The sequence below is a fragment of the Sorex fumeus genome, unplaced genomic scaffold (assembly GCF_029834395.1).
Source record: "Sorex fumeus unplaced genomic scaffold, SorFum_2.1 ptg000115l, whole genome shotgun sequence".
NCBI lineage: Eukaryota > Metazoa > Chordata > Mammalia > Eulipotyphla > Soricidae > Sorex > Sorex fumeus.
The window spans coordinates 580,917-591,326 of record NW_026606172.1 but is presented as its reverse complement, the minus strand read 5'-3'; the positions used below and the strand labels follow the sequence as shown (position 1 = coordinate 591,326).

General features: G+C 35.4%; 1 non-coding gene across 1 annotated transcript; it reads right to left on the bottom strand.

The window, feature by feature from the left end:
* Positions 1-1,453: 1,453 nt before the first annotated feature.
* Positions 1,454-1,585, bottom strand: LOC130043229 (small nucleolar RNA SNORA61). The gene has a single exon (XR_008795352.1). It is a non-coding gene; the product is annotated as a small nucleolar RNA SNORA61 (small nucleolar RNA).
* Positions 1,586-10,410: the final 8,825 nt, after the last annotated feature.

Genomic DNA, 10,410 nt, shown 5'->3' with positions numbered 1-10,410 from the left:
TTAATATCTTTTTCTTGCCTAATTGCGATTGCAAGTACTTCCAGTACTATATTGAACAGCAGTGGAGGGAGTGGACATCCTTGTCTCGTCCCTGATCTTAGAGGGACTCAGTTTTTCCCCATTGAGGATGATGCTTGTAAGGTAAAAAGGTAAAGGTAAAGGCCCTCCCGTTGATCGTCGATTTGCTCGAGCAGGCCCAGTAACGTCTCCATTGGAGACTTTGTTGTTACTGTGTCTGGCATATCGAATACTCTCGGTAGCTTGCCGGACTCTCCGAGAGGGGCGGAGGAATCGAACTCGGGTCGGCCATGTTGGCCGCTTGTAAGGCGAACGCCCTACCCGCTGTTAAATTTTGAAGATTGCTCTCATGTTCTTCTCTCACTTTTCTCCACCTATTCACTAATACTTGTATATATTTTTTTAAATTTTAGTGTAATATCTCACTGTAGTTCTGTTTTGTATTTCCTCGGTGATTAATAGTTTTTAGCATCTTTCATGTATATGTGAGTTTGAAACCCACTGTTAGTCACTATATCATTAATTAACTCAATAAAAAAGTATTCATTCTGTCCTATTTGCATCAGAATTTGTAGCCATATGGAGCGAATATCACAGCAGGCAGGGCATTTGCCCTGCATGCTGCTGACCCAGGTTCAATTCCTCCATGCCTATTAAAGAGCCCAAAAAGCTTCTGAGAGTATCTCACCTGCATGGCAGAGCCTGGCAAGCTCCCTGTGGCATATTCGACATGCCAAAAACAGTAACAACAAGTCTCACAATAGAGACATTACTGGTGCCCACTCGAGCAAAACGATGAAGAATGGGAGGACAGTGCTACAGTGCTATGAATTCCCACATGTGGTTCATTTATTGTTTTTTTCTATTAATATGCCTAATGCTTATTTGTTTAATGTATTTCCCTGAGAAAATCCTAAAATGTTAGATTGATTTCCCTCTATGCCCTTCAAACTATTTGCAATCTAGTTACATTAATATATAACAAAAAATCAAACATAAGTGCCACAGCAAATAGTAAATTCTAACAAAAACAAATGAACAAAAAGGACAAGTATGTTCTCAATAATTGCTAATTTTTAAACTAATACCATTCAAGTCACACACTATTTAGTTATGGAATTTGCTGACATTAATTCACCTAATTATTTTGAAATATTTCTACATTTATTAATTTGATTTTACTGGTCACATTTCTTAATGCACTTAGACATATCATCCCAGGCATGTTATGCTTAATTCACACTTCCCTCATTTGATAGCATTTTCCTTTCAGTCTCAGAGCTTTTAATAGTGTATCATGTGTAAATAAAAGTCACAATTCATACTCTATTCTGTCTCATTACCTAATTATCTCAAAACAATGAAGAGAGACAATGTGTTGACACCTCCAATATATTGATTTAGTGTAAAGCATTTCAATGACAGTTTTTTTCAACCTTGTTAGAAACTGTCCCATGTGTTATATAGCAGACTATGAGAACTGTAAGGCCAAAGTCAGTATTACTATTCCTTCCTTTACACCACCAAGACTAGTATCCAGATCTAATGTAAAAGGAAATCAGAGAGTTGGGTAGTCTTACTTTCTATTATCCGATTATTGCTAATACTTTAGAGGCCATGGGAAAAATTTTTAACATATGTAATTTTTTTTTTTTTTGCTTTTTGGGTCACACCCAGGGATGCTCAGGGTTGCTCCTAGCTCTGCATTCAGGAATTACTCGTGGCAGTTCTTGGGGGACCATATGGGAATCTATAAATTGAATTTAGGTCAGCTGCGTGCAAGGCCAAACACCCTTCAGGCTGTGCTATCGCTCCATCCCCACCTTGCATAAAATATTTTCTTATTAATTTTTAAAGAAGCAAATTAGGAAATGTATTCCATGGGAAATATGGACATGATTAAAAGACAAACTTGAATTCCATTAAAGGATTACCTCATATTTGTTGAAACCCAAACTACTGGGAAAACAATTTAGAGATTTTATATAATTTAGAGGTTTAGTGAAGCATTCTGTGTTTGTGTAACAATGGAATAACTATATGCTGCCCTGTGTTTCAGTTTTTGTGTTTTCTAAGTGGTTTATCCCTCAAGATCAGAAGTCAAAACCATCGATGGAATTATTAAACTTCATTTTTACTTTAGCAAGTATGCTAAAATAGAAATTATAATAATAGCATTTAATAAAAAGACAACTATAGTAATATTTGTACAACACTTATCAGGGTGCTAGGTATGGAATAGTTTCACAACCTGCATTAACAAGTAGATTGTTTCTGATCCTTGTGCTAGATGATAAAATGAAACACATAATTAAAGTCTTAATTTGCCAAATCATGTAACCAGAACCTAAATAAACATTTTAAGCATTTTTTCTCTGAGTTACTCAGCTACATGATCTGTCTTCCCAACTGAAATGAAAAATGAAACTGTGGTGTAGATATTCTTGTAACAGCATAGATTATCTTGCTTTTTTTAATTGCTACTGTTTTTCTTCCTAACATAAATATTATATATATTTTACATTATTCTATATATTTTTTAGTAATTAATTGTCATGACTTGATTTTTTTAGTTTAAAATATAAGAATAAACATGTATTATCTGTCAGGTTCCAAAATCAATTATAAGCTACTTGACAAAGGAGTCTGAAAGGACCAAAAATACCAAGGACAAGATGCATGAATTTTGATAGTAATAGTTACTTTAACACAAATTTCAAAAAGTATTAAGTATAACAATATCTTATAAAAGGAATAGTAAAATTATAAGTTCATTATATTTTTTAAGCTACCGAGAGTATCTCGCCCGCACAGCAGAGCCTGGCAAGCTCCCCGTGACGTATTCGATATGCCAGACACAGTAACAACAAAGTCTCCAATGGAGACGTTACTGGGCCCACTAGAGCAAATCGATGATCAACGGGAGGGCCTTTACCTTTTACCTTTTATTGAAAATATTAATTTATGAGAATTTTTAACAAGCACAGTAGATTTAGGTCCAACCAGAGGATCCAGAGAGATAGTATAAGAGATGGGACACTTCCTTTGCATGTGAACAAGCCAGGTTTAATCTGCAGCAATACATACAGTCCCTTGAACACTGTTAGTAATGATTCCTGAGCACAGATCCACCAAGAGTAAGCCCTAATCACCAAAGCTTATGGTCCCCAAACCAAGAAAAGCATTTAAAAAATAAATAGCCATAAGTAATAGTTTCAATAATTTTATGATTATTGAAACTATATGATTTTATTATTATTTTCTACATGATTGTTCTTAAATAACTTAGACTGATATTAGAGCTATGCATGTTTATCATACTCATCTGAAATTTTCAAATTTCAGTGGTTTATTGTAAATTTGACATTGAAATATTTTATGTATGTCAACATTTTATTACAATAGTAAAAAATGGAAGTATAAAGAAGGTGCTCTTTATCAAAAAATATAACTTTTATGTAAGATATTACTTGATAATTTGCATGGTATTGTGGGGAAATAATTTTGCAGTATAAGGGGACATTCAAAATCAATTATGAAGTCAGTATAACCTAATTTAACTTCCCTGGATATTTCAATTTGATTAATCTAGGGTGGAAACTGATTAGAGTAATTTTGATGAATGTAAAGTGATTCAAATATGTTGAACATCGTACAAGAACATGGTACAAGAACCTTATGTTAGAAAGAATACGTCATAAAAAACTCATAATATACTAACTAATTTTGCTCGAGCGGGCCCAGTAGCATGTCCATTGGAGACTTTTGTTGTTACTGTGTTTGGCATATTGAATACATCACGGGTGGCTTGCCAGGCTCTGCCGTGTGGGCGAGATACTCTCGGTAGCTTGCCGGGCTTTCCGAGAGGGGCGGAGGAATTGAACTCGGGTAGGCCATGTTGGCTGCGTGCAAGGCAAACGGCCTACCACTGTGCTATTGCTCCAGCCCATAAAATACTAATACATAGCAAATATAAATCATAGTAAGTGAAACATTATATGTAGAATAATAAAATACAGAAATGAAAAGATTCTTACTTAGAGTTGATCAGTAATTGTGTGTTGTAGCAAATGTTAATATAGTTGCTTTCCAGTAAGTTCACTACTTTAAGTGATGGGTGCAAAGAGAAAATTTGTTCATATTTCCTCGTGTTTTTAGATAAATGAAGTAGCAAAAATATCACAAGAAATATATTTTTAAAAAAGCAAATTTTAAGAATACATAGTGCAGAATTACATAATTGTAAATTATAGAGTAAAGGTGACAAACTGGGTCGCTAATTCCATGGGTAGAAAAACCTGTTCTGGTATCTTGAAAAAGACCTGTCAGAAAATTTCGGGAATGAATATCACATAATTAAGAAATGCTTCAAATAATCAAATAGATTTGTTTTTTCAGAAAGATACTTTCAAAAATATTTTCTTAAGATATACTTCTTTCACTATAAAATGTTTAAAAATAAAGCTGATATGCACTAAGGATTATTGCTACACAGGAATCAAAATATTTTAAAGTCATCCTCACACTGAAACAAAATTCTCCTTAGCAGAGGTTTTGGTTATTTACATAAATAAAGAATTGATTTTGAAATTGAAATCTGATGGCAAAATAGTCTGTTATTTAGTTAAGTATAGTTATTAAGCTGTCTGTTAAATAAAAGCAAGATAAAATATTTGTAAGATATCATAGGATTAAATATGTCTCTAAAAAGAATGTGAATGTAGCAAAGAAATAAAGATCAAACTAATGCTCCATTTAGTTCTTTATGGGAAATTGTTGTTTTTCTTTCAGTGATGTATAATTGTGATCTGGTAAAAAATATATGTTTCAGCTTTAAAGTTCTCTGTCACAAAAATGATATAATGGAGGCAAGAAAACAATGACATGATACAAATAAGATTGTACTGGAATGGTTAAAAACCAGTTGAAACAGATTAAAAATTTAATGTTATACTTAAATGACTAAAGTAGTTACCAAATTCTGAAATTTATTTTGATTTTCAGCAATTGGTTGTGATTAGCTAAATGGAAAGTCAGGCCAAACACTGTGATCACTAGTTATTTATGAACTTGGTGTGAACGATTTTTAGCATTCAAAGCAATTTACTTTTTGTGGGACCATTTTGCATATCAGGAGAATAATAAGTTTCTAAAAAAATAAGAGGCAATTTGAAGATCACGAGTGGGTATATAAATTGTAATATATACAATATATATTATAATTTCTATATATTTTATATATATTTAATTTAATATATATTTGGGCTGGAGTGATAGCACAGCGGTAGGGCGTTCGCCTTACAAGCAGCCAACATGGCCGACCTGAGTTCGATTCCTCCGCCCCTCTCGGAGAGCCTGGCAAGCTACCGAGAGTATTCGATATGCCAGACACAGTAACAACAAAGTCTCCAATGGAGATGTTACTGGGCCCGCTCGAGCAAATCGACGATCAACGGGGGGGCCTTTACCTTTACCTTTTAATATATATTTAATATATAACTTTAATTTTATGCTTTTTTTGTTATTTCCTATGTTATAATTAAGGAATTTACAAACATATCCCATATAACACAAAAATAACTTAAATTGTGGTATTCGCCAGAAAATCAACATATAAAATAGGAGGGAAAACAATCAGTTTTACGTTTATGTGAAACTATTAGAACTTCAGAACTCTCAATATGTAAAATCAAATATTATAAATTTTACAAAAAAATTGCTACTTCAATTCTAGGTAAAATTTTCAAAATAGCAATTTAATATATAATCTTTTTAAAACATTAGATATAGTTTCCTAATAAAATCAAAGGTCATTCCTGGTGAGGCTCTGGGGTCAGATGGGTTGCTGAGATTTATTTGAACTCTGGTTAACTGTGTGCAAAGCCTTTGTCCACTGTACTCTCTCCACCCACTGTATCATCTCAAACATCCTATAAACTGTACCGTCTCTCTGGCCCCATGAGTTCTTAAATCTGCTTTTTTCCCCCCTACCTCTGATTAAGGGCTGGAGCGATAGCACAGCAGGTAGGGCGTTTGCCTTGCATGCAGCCAGCATGGCCAATTCGAGTTCGATTCCTCCGCCCCTCTCGGAGAGCCCGGCAAGCTACCGAGAGTATCTCGCCCACACGGCAGAGCCTGGCAAGCTCCCCATGACATATTCGTTATGCCAGACACAGTAACAACAAAGTCTTCAATGGAGACGTTACTGGGCCCGCTCGAGCAAATCGATGAACAACGGGAGGACTGTGACCGTGACCTCTGATTTAAAGGATATAATTTTGATGAAGTTAATATATTCTAGATTCTACTTTTGATTTTACCTCCATTATATAAAAATATTAATCAAATAAAAAGTTTTTAATAAATATATTTTTCTATATTTAAGTATCTATGTATGGACAACATTTTCTCATGAAAGTTATCCTTTATTGGGTCATTTGTGGGTTTGATACTACTGTATGTCTTCAATCTTTATAATAGCGCTATATATTTTTCTTCACTTCCAAATATCTGGATATCCAGAAGAGAAAACTTTTACATTCAATTCCATCTCAATTGAGTCAAGTATTATTTGCTTTTAGTTTTCTCCTTTCACTACAGTGTCTGTTTCAAACAAGTGCACAAAATGAGCATACAACTTGGTTAAGGACAATTTCTAAACAATTTTTTAATATTAACGCAACTATTTCTAGTATACATAGCATCAATTTCAATATGAATTACAAAGAGTAAACTGTTGAATCTTTGTTTTTGCAAAGAAAACAATTAAAATTTAGATAGAGCTATTTAAAGTTTATATATGTTATCAGTTTGTATTAGCTAATTTCCCTTTGCTAAATGGGCTGGAGAGATAGCACAGTGGGTATGGCGATTGCCTTACACGCAGCCAACATGGCCGACCCGAGTTCTATTCCTCCGCCCCTCTCAGAGAGCCCGGCAAGCTACCGAGAGTATCTCGCCCACACAGCAGAGCCTGGCAAGCTCCCCGTGACGTATTCGATATGCCAAACACAGTAACAACAAAGTCTCCAATGGAGACATTACTGGGCCCCCTCGAGCAAATCGATGAACAACAGGAGGACCGTGACCGTGACCTCTTGCTACATAGTGACATAAAGTGAAAAATGAACACAGGATAGTATTTATTATTTAACCTTTATTTATTTTTATTGTTCCATGAATAAAAATATACAAGGTTATTCATGAATGAGTTCCAGGTATATGATGTTCTAACACCAATCCCTTCACTAGTGTCGACTTCCATCCCCTAATGTTCCCTAGTTCCTTCCCACCCACCCACAGCTTACCTCTATGACATTTTTTTCTTCTTTTTCAAACTTTCTTCTTTTTGTTTTTTTATAAGCACTGAGGTTTACTGTTACTGATAGGTTATCTTGCATGTCACTTTACCTCCTTTAATCATTCCACCCACTTGAGGATGGCCACTTTGCTTCACCATTGTGGTACGGTTCCTTTCCCTTAGCGAACCCCCTACCCACCTCCGCCCCATGGCAAGTTTTCTACTAAAGACCAGTTCTCCTGCTCTTGACTGTTATTATCTTTGAGGATTTGTTATTCCCCAACTATGTTACTTTATGCCTAGAATGTGAGAGAGAAACTTCTTTGTCTATGCCTCTCCTTCCACTAACTTTGCTCAGCATGATATGCTCCAGATCCATGCACATACTAGTAAATTACATAATTTCATCTTTTCTTTTGACCGAATAGCATTTCATTGATTATATTTACTGCCATAGTTTCTTTATCCATGCTTCTGTTCTGTCTGTTCTTAGCACTTTGGAGACAGGAACAAAGGGAGACAGAGGAAGGAAGGAAGGGAGAAAGGGAGAGAAGGGGAGAAGGAAAGTACAACATCTTATTTAATTCTTTTGATTCATAACTTGGGTTTACCTTTTGAACTGGGCTCATGGCTTCAGAACTGGGGAGAAGGTACTATTTAACAGTCTGATGCCATGATGTTACAAAGACCCCTTTCTGTGGAGCTTTTCGTAGAGCAACATTTCTGGCTGAAAACGTTGGTACATGCTTCTTGCTCTTTGAATCTTCTAAGACTGAATCAATAGGAAAGAGAGCACCTAAACAGAACAACTGCTAGCAAGGAAGTAGAAACAATAGCCAAAAATCTACCCAACAAAGTCCAGGTTCAAATGAATTTATTAGCATTTTTTTTCAAAATTTTAAAAGAAGACCTCCTTTCAGTTCTTCTCAGGTACTTCCAGTATCACTGTATCACTGTCCTCCTGTTGTTCATGGATTTTCTCAAGTCGACTCAGTAACGTCTCCATCGTGAGACTTTTTCATTACTGGGTTTGGCATATTGAATACAACACAGGTAGCTTGCCAGGCTTTGCCGTGTGGGCAAGATACTCTAGGCAGCTTGCCGGGCTCTCCGAGAGGGGTGGAGGAATCGAACTCGGGTCGGCCATGTTAGCTGCATGCAAGGCAAATTCCTCACCCACTGTGCTATCGCTCCAGCCCAGGTACTCACAGTAAATAGATGAAAAAGGAATCGCACAAACAGTGTCTATGAGACAAATTTTGCTAGGATATAGAGAGCAGGCAAACACACCAGCAAAAAAAAAAACAACATATAGACATATTTCACGGATGAACATAAATGCAAGGAGCCTCAAACATATTAGTAAATCTATTTCAACAATACATTAGGAATATCATATAATATAATGTGGATTTATTTTTATTGAATAAATAATATAATTCAGAGCGTTTATTATTAAGCATTTCTCAAGAAGTGAACTACTCTCAAATCTTCACCATTAAGTTTTAATTTGACAGTGTTTTATGAATTTATGTGAATTTCATTTTAAGAAAATACATAGATGATAGATGACAATGAATAAATCATAAATTAGAACTAGAACGATAATTCTATGGGACTCGTCACAGATAAAACTTTAAGATCAAATTTAGGTCTGTGAAGATACATCAAAGATTGGAACATATGCCGTCTGGTCACATATGTGAGGCCTGAGATCAGTTCCTACCACCTTATAACACTTGGGGACTCTCAGAATTGCTGAACCCAGTGATTCATGGCATTATGTCACTAGCCTAAGCATTGAGTCAAATGGCAGTTGCAATTGATCTAGTGGACTGGAAGCGGACTGGGCTCCCTGAACATTGCTTACAATATCCACCCTTCTCCCCTCACCCCACACACAAGCTATTCAAATACTATGTTAAAAAAAAATCAACCTAAGCTTTGAAATTTTAACTCTCCTTAATTTGCTACTTTTACATGCTATTTTTCCACAGAAAACTTTATTGAATAGTTGTTACCAAAACATTTTAACTCCTTCAGGACTTAAAACCATTAAATATGTCTTTTTCTTTTATAGATTTTGTTCTTTTGTCAAATACATGCAAAGCTATATTTTAACCTATATATCTGACCTTTACAAATTATATTCTCCTTGCTCGAGAGTAACGTCTCCATTGTGAGACTTCTTGTTACTGTGTTTGGCATATTGAATACTCTTGGTAGCTTGCCAGGCTCTCCAAGAGGGGTGGAGGAATCAAACCCGGCTCGGCCGGGCTGACTGCTCACAAGGCAAATGCCCTACCGCTGTGCTATCACTCTATTAATAAAAATCAATTTAAATATAGTGACATCTGAGGTTGTAAGACTTCCAAGATGAATTGAATATAAATGCATATTCTTTCTTTCTTAAATCACTTACTATTGGTATTAGTAACTACTATATTAGTGCTTCAATATAATTTTCAGATATAGAAACCTGTTGATATTTTTTAGAGAGTGGGGAGATCCTGACATGCTCAGTAATTATCTCTGTCCTCTGATTTATTTTTTTAAAATGTGGTTCTCAATTGGAAAATTGCAAATTATGTACTAGAATGATAGTGCAGCATGTGGTGTGTTAGCCTTGCATGTGACTGGCCTGAGTTTGATCTCTGGCATCCTGACTTAGTCCCTGAAGCATCACCAGGAGTGATCCCTTAGGACAGAAAACAGAGTAAACACTGAGCACCATCTGGTCCAGCCCCAAATAGAAGAAAAATAAAGTAAAATATACGTGATCTTAAAAAGTGCAAAATGAGGAGATTTTGTTTCATTTTGTTTTGCTTTGCTTTGGAGCCATACCCAGCAGTTCTTAGGGCTTACTTTTGACTCTGTGTTCAGGGATCAAACATTGGAGTGCTCAGAACATGTGTGTATGAGGGAATATAACCAGGGTCAACTGTGTGGAAGCCTTGCACCTTATCCACTGTGTTATCTCTTAAATACCAACAAAATTTTCATTTGAAACATTTTAGTAAGTTTCTCTACTAAAATATAAAGTATTGCTTTAAAAACTTATACTTGTTTCAAACCAGTAGATATTACCATTC